General features: G+C 32.5%; 2 non-coding genes across 2 annotated transcripts; one reads left to right on the top strand and one right to left on the bottom strand.

Annotated features, from left to right (window-relative positions):
* Positions 1 to 3838: 3838 nt before the first annotated feature.
* LOC149556423 (U6 spliceosomal RNA) lies at positions 3839 to 3941 on the bottom strand. The gene has a single exon (XR_016352543.1). It is a non-coding gene; the product is annotated as a U6 spliceosomal RNA (small nuclear RNA).
* A 457-nt stretch (positions 3942 to 4398) lies between these two features.
* Positions 4399 to 4469, top strand: TRNAG-GCC (transfer RNA glycine (anticodon GCC)). The gene has a single exon. It is a non-coding gene; the product is annotated as a tRNA-Gly (tRNA).
* Positions 4470 to 7415: the final 2946 nt, after the last annotated feature.

Raw genomic sequence — 7415 nt, 5'->3', positions numbered from 1 at the left:
TGATGAATTTGTTATGTTTAGAAAACATATTTTGAAAACCAACATCATCACTCTTATCACTAGTAATAGGAGCCATTGGAGTAGAGCACTCAAATTGGCTCACTTGAAATTGGTAATGGTGAAGCACTGCAAAAAAATGTGAAAAGGAAGTATACTCAATAAGGAGAATCTTATCTCTAATGTATTTTTCTAAATTAGCAATAGAAATAAATTGAATATTGTGATCAAACACGTGATAAGATATACGAGCATACGAGTGTTTAAATCTATCCAAAAAAATTGGTACCATTTTCCTTAACATTTTGTTTGCAATACATTAAATTAGTCAAAGAAATTTGTCAACCAATGATATTTTGAAATTGTTGAATGAAAGCATTAACAAGTGTTTGAAAAGAATCCATAGAATAAGGAGGTAGAGAGAAATACTATGGCAAGGCTCTATATAATGATACATGGGAACAACTTAGCCATGAGCCTCTAGTCATGAGAAAATCACTACATATAGTTTAAAGAGTTTTAAACATGAATCGCGAAATCACCCTTACCATTATTAGTCTCAAGATGAGGTACCTCAACATGTTGTTGCATAACAACAAAAAGGATATCTAAGGAAAGGTGATTAGCAATGCCACATGTAGGGATGTTGTATTTAGATTGACTAAATTAATCTACCTTTTGTTGGAACATGTTGATGGTTTGAACCAAGATACTAATGGTAGGATTGAAAGACACAATGGTGGGAAAATATATATTAGTTAGGAAAACTATAAAAAGCGGGGGAAAGATGAAAACGTGTTGGTGAAGGATTAGAAGGAATGTGTAAAGGATTGGAATATGTAAAAGGAACCACAATATATCAAGGTAAACAAGAAGTTATGGAAGCAAGAGGAATTCTCGTAAAAATTAAAATGCTAGGAAGATGAATAGTTAGAGAAGGGATACTTTTGTAGAAGTTTCCATAAGAGTGGCACATATGTAGGAATACTAGACAGAGTAGTGAAAATCAGAATCAAAGGTTCAATAGTTGTGTGAGGAGGACTATATCCTAACTCTTCAACATTTTATGTCAAAGGCTTGGTATGTTTATTAATAAGGTGAGATATACCACACAAAAGAGAGATGTTATTGTCATCATTATTAAAAGCCTTCTTAATAGCCTCAATAGCAAAAACACTATTGAGATTTTGATGTTCTTGTACAAAACAATTCTCCAATTTATAAAACTCATGAGAGAGATTATCAACTTGCGAAGGAGGAACACTTAAGAATTCATCTTTGTCATGGGATGTGTGAGATGGTTTATGCTCCATTTTAGGATTAAGATCTTGAGGAAAAATATTTGTGTTATCATGAGTCCTAGAGAAAAGAGGAATCATGATCAAAGGAGCCCATGAGCCTATGGAATCTCCTAATAAGATTGTTATAGGTTAGACCTCGTATAATTAAGCTCATAAAAAGGGATATCACAAAAGGAAAATCTAATCAGATCTAACCAAAAAAATGTAAGAAAAATCATAAAAAAAGAGATCTAACCACACACAAAATATAGCTAGATATAACTCTAAATTCAAAGAAGTAATGCAAGAGTTTACCAAAAGGAGGTAAACACCCAAAATAAAAATTCTAACTCCAAAAAGAAAGGGGGACAAGTTAGGTTCACCAAAACGTTTAGTGGTGAAATGGAAGTGCTTTAATAGGATCTAGGCCTCCACTTCACTTGCTAAAAGCATACAAAATATGTGTGTAGGAAAAAGGAAGAATCTCCAAATATGATTCCTTCTAGAATCCAAATTAGATTATCAAGGCTCAAATGATGAAAGGGGTATCAATATTGAAACTAAAATGTGGAAAGCAATAAAATATAGGGAAAAACACTTTTTAACCCATGTGTGATGATTTGTATGCAAAATTGAACTAATTGACTAAGTAATGTAAATATAGATTTGAAGTGTATAATCAGCCCACTTAAGATACTAAATTATGCAAAAATTATGAATTGAAATGAAAGATAGAAGACTCACCTTGAATTATGTAGAGGAAGTTGTGTTTTTCATTAAAAAGTATGGATCTAAACCTAAACATTATACAATATAAGAAAAAATGTTTGTGCGCACAAGTATATGTTATTTAAGAAAAACATTGTGTATGAGTTGGCCAAACCTTTTAAAATTTTTTTTTTTACCTTTGTCAAAATTCCAACTAATATTTTGACAAAACCATGTTCATGTCAAAGGGCCCTTGGTCTGCTGATGAAGTTGAAAGGCTGACAAAAATCCCACCAAGGATCAAGTCTTGCTGAGTGCAAGGCCCCCACATCTAAAAGGGATGAGGCCGGGATCATGCCCCAGGCGAATTTGGCAGAATGGATACCCCTCAGTCCTTGGTTCTTAACCAAAGAGGCTAGGTGGAAAAATTTAACCTCCATAAAAAAAAAACCCATGATCATAAGAATTTTGATGAATGTGATGAACGCCAAGCAATTTGTTTAAAAAAATAATATTTTGAAACATTTCACCTCTTAAAATCTGACAAAACCAATTTTTTTTTTCATATTTCATCGGAAAATGCACCCAAATGAGTTGGTGCCTCTTTCATCTCCAATTCTTGTGCTTTGTCCTATAATTTGTTTCTTGTATTTCAGTTTCTTAGTCCCTTTCCCTTAACAAGTTTGTAATGTTAGTTGTGCATTAAAGTAGCCCAAACTTTTTAATCTTTTCCATTTGGTCAAACTTTTATATTTCTTAAGGCATATTTCAAAGAAGTCTAAATTTTGTACAACTATTGTTCCTTTGATTACTATCATTTATCAAGGTTGTCCTTTTCCTTGTTTAATTTGGTAGGGAGTTCCCCAATTGGGCATGAATTTAGACTATTTTTATTTCCGTAACTATAGGGTTGCAAAGGACTTCAAGTTTTATCTTCCTTAGGTGAACACATTTCATCTTATAATCTACCTATCTTGAGACTTGATTTTATCAATTGTGGCTTTTGCATCCTACAATTATTTTTCTTTCTCCTCCAATTTATGATTGAATCTCAAGTAGTCATAAGTAAACACTTTGTGGGATTCTTCCATCAACCACTCCCTAGGCCAATTTGAGATTAATCTTGATAGTGAAGGTATCATTATCCTCAAGAAGCAAATATCCCTACAGCTTGTCTATTACACTACGAATTCTAGAGATCATCATAAACTAGTAAATTTTAAGCATTGATTCAAGTGCAAATTAAGTCAAGGATGGTAAAAAAAAAGAAAGTGAATTATTTCAATAGTTAATCAATATAGTTGATAAGAAATGGTCATCAAGTTCATATTCAATGCCACATATAAGAAAATTGGATAATATGACTTACATGTATGATTATAGCTTTCTAATTGATAAAATTACCTCTATTTTAAGAGATTTTTGAGCTCCAAAATAAGGATCAAACTTATGAGAGAAACATGCCAATTTCTCACAATCAAACAATAGGAATCTTTACTCTTGGAGGAAATGTTGTATTGCTAACATATTATGCAAAATTAGCTATCATAATTTTATGAAAGATTATCGTTGAGTAATAATCATAAATGATAAGTTTGTATTTTAATATTCAGACCAACATGGACATTTCTAATCTTGGACTATTAAACAAAATACAACTCAAAGAATATAAATAAAGAACAAATTGGTACAAAAGTTCTTCTTCTTGAGGTGACACACTTTAAAAGAATGAGAGCTTTACTTTAGAGCGAGATGACAACATTTTCTAAGTTACACAGATAGTTAACATATGAAATATATATATTTTTAAAAATTAAATAATAAAAATAAGGCATAGCAGAGGGTGTATATAAAAAGATTTGGACCATTTCTTGATTTATGCGTGGCATCCTTGTGCAGGGGCCATGCTAATCTTCTCTCTATCGTTCCAATTTTATCGAATGTCTCCAAAGAGGCACTACTAAGCGTGGGTGCTAGCTAATCTCTAGACAAATTGCACCAAATACAAAAAAAAGTCAAACATGATTCTTTTTCAGATTTACGAAAATACAGTGAAATTTTCTCAAAAATTCAGTTGTTTTCGACCACAAAATATATAGATCATGAAGATCAAATGTTAAAAATTTCAAAAGATTTTATTGTATTTTAAAAAAAAATTTAGTCAATAGTACAATTTGTAGAGAGGCTAGCTGTGTCCCTAAGCGTGTAGTATAGTATAGTGTACAAAGAATGGTAATGTAGTGAACACCAACTCAATAAGGTAGTGCACAATATATTTGAACACGTTGGGGATGTAGCTCACATGGTAGAGCGCTCGCTTTGCATATAGCTCTTTCCTTTTATATACTCTTCCGCTTTCTCTCTCCAGTGAGCTTCCAATTTGAGTGTTATCAAAAATACTCACCTCATCAACGCACCAGTGGTCTAGTGGTAGAATAGTACCCTGCCACGGTACAGACCCGGGTTCGATTCCCGGCTGGTGCATTACTTTTTCTTATCCATAAACATCTCGCCCTTTTGCTCCATTAAGTTTTAAATTTCAGCTGCATTAACAGACATCCCGATGCAATAAGCATCGCTCCTCTCTTTCTTGCTACTTTCCTTCCGTTTGACAAAATTCTAGATTAATCTTTTATGCTCTTTTCATATCAATTTTTGGCTCCTTCACTGGCAGCCATGTATGCGAAAGGCATGCCAACTGTTTGATGGACTGGCTCGAGAATTTATTTGATCCAGTGCCATGATTTCAAATTAGCGACAAAATGCCTCAAAGAAATTTATGAATAGGGGTTCTTCGTGCTTTCGTCGAGCACCCAATCTCTTACTACCATATTGCTTTCATATCTACCAAATTCCCTCGTGAGTATTTCAGTTTTAATTCTAGTTTTAATGTAATTTTGGACTAAGAGTATTATTGGAGTGATATTTTGGATTTTTTATCTTAAAGAAATGTTATCTTTATTAAAAATTATCTATCGTTTTTATAAAAAAAATTAGATTTCGATTTCTTTCTTATATTCAAATATTGTTTACTTACTCAAATGCTTGTCTTAACATTTTCAATGCATCATAATCTTTCTAACCAACAAATACTAACTCATTTTTATCTCCAAGTGTGATTTCGTTGTGTCAAACTTTCTCTTACTTTGTCTAGGACTCCTAGGAGGCATCAAACCTTTACTATCGAGTTCCAAAGATGTGCTTGATCACTTAAAAAATATATACCTTAGTTAGCCTGATTGTAGAGAACATGTATTGTTGAAAGAGATGTTACAAGTTTAAATCGTGGAGGGAGTAGGCGTGTACATACAAGACATATTTGAAGCACAAGTAGGTGCCTCCTACATATTAGGAGTATACATGATCCCATATATTGTAATTCATCTCTAAACCAAAAATTAACCAACTTGAATAGAAAAATGTAAAACCAAACTCATTAAAAATGTGTGCTAGATCACTTTAAAAAGTTTGAAATTCGCTACTTGCATGTCTGCAAAAATTTGTTTTTGTTTGTCTTAATATTTTTAATTTATCTTAATCTTTGTGCGCAATTAACATTGACTCATTTTCATCCTTTAAGTCTATATTTTCTTGGGTCAAACTTACTCTTACCCCAATGCCCTTATATTGGACTTCCTAAAACTCCAAACATGAATTTTCCCTCATTAATTGTCTCTCTATTTTTAATTTATCACAATCTTTATAATCAACAAATGTTGATTTGTTTTTATCCTTTAAATCGTTGTTGGGTATGTTAAAGAAAAATGTTAATTTAATTTAATTTATTAAATTTTTTTCTCCCTTCTTAAGCTTTCACTTTATACACCTTTTGCATTCATATTTAATAATTAATTAGTAATTATTAAACAACATTTACCTTTTAGGTTACCCTTTTTGGGTTTCGATCTCCTTCTATAAGGATAGATCATTTGTAAGTATCTTGCATCTTTTTCATTCCTAAGAATACAATTTGCATATTTTTAGAGCAAATCCTTACCTCTTTTTGTCTTTTTTTTGCTCTGTGACAAGGTTTTACATGTAGATATTCTTCGGGCTTTGTAGATTTGTATTGCGTATTGCTCAAATCCTTCATGGTATTAGAGCCAGATCTGTTGTAGCTTGTTTAGTATTTGGAGTAAAATGAGAAAGAGGGTTTAACAAAACATATCTGACATTTTAAAGGCATTTTTCTTTGATTTTTAGAGGTGTGACGACTACTATTCAGAAAAAATAATTACATAGGTGATTTTCAAATAACGATATCTCACTCATACGGACTCCTTTTTCCGAGCAATTTTTTTGTTTTGGGGTAGAATTTCATGATTTACACATAGGTATGGGTTGTTTGTGATCTCCATTTCTTAATTTTTTGAAAAATCACAAATTCAAATTTTGGCAACTTCAAAGGCTTCGTTCGGGCTCATATGGACACATATTTAGGTCCTATTTTTTTAAAAAGTGCATGATATATTGTCTACTTTCCAAATCTAGTATCAGTTTGGAGTAATATTGAGTGGACGTAGTACTTTCAATATTTGGTCATTTTTGGCCTACAAAAAATAGGTATTTGTGATTCATATGTGAAGCTTTTTTGCTCTTTTCTCATTTACACATTCCTTCTAGTAGCTGGGGTTTGGGTTTTTGCATTGTGGGGGCTGTTTTGTCATATTATTTTTGTTATTTACTTATGTAAACCAAAACTACATTAAAAAAAAATTCAACACCTTCTAAAACAATGGTCGAGACCTCTTGTTGTCTAGAACTTTTGACCCCTCATAATTATTACACATGGAAGACCTTGATGACATGAGTTCTCTGGTCAAAAGGATTGTGGTCTTGTTTAGATGCAGTCCAACCAATTTTATAGAGGCCTTTTGAGGTTATGCAACACAAGAACACGATGGACGAGGCAATAGGATTGATTTCCTTACAGGTCTTTGACAATCTATAGTTTCATCTTGATGGGTACAATACCCCTTTGGCTATGTAGACGAAGCTTGAAGGCTTGTTTGGTACAATGAATAAGTTTAGGGCACTTCAAATTGAAGAAAAACTTACCTCTCTTGTACCAAATTCATTTCCTTCCATTAAAGACTTCTTAATGAAGTTTAATCACAAATATCTTTATTGCAGGGTTGTGGAAAGACAAAGACTTACACTGAGTGTATATACTTGATTCTTTTTGAGCTTCGTGAAAACTTTTATATTTTTTCTTCTACCTTCTATTCCACCAAAGATGTTTTGGGTAATAGATTTTCCATGCCATCCTTTGAGGTTTTTTGTGATATTTTGACTCGAGAGAAAACCAAGCTCTCTCAGTTGGATTCTCTCATAGGCTCACAGACTCATGCATTGGTAGCTCGACCATCTTTAGGGGTGAAGGAGAAGACTCAAAAATCTCATTCTATAGAGCCTCAGATTGATTACAAT

This window comes from Cupressus sempervirens, chromosome 5 (assembly GCF_028749045.1).
Source record: "Cupressus sempervirens isolate cs-2001-9-10 chromosome 5, ASM2874904v1, whole genome shotgun sequence".
NCBI classification, from domain to species: domain Eukaryota; kingdom Viridiplantae; phylum Streptophyta; class Pinopsida; order Cupressales; family Cupressaceae; genus Cupressus; species Cupressus sempervirens.
The sequence above is the reverse complement of the archived record's forward strand: the minus strand, read 5'-3'. Positions and strand labels throughout refer to the sequence as shown.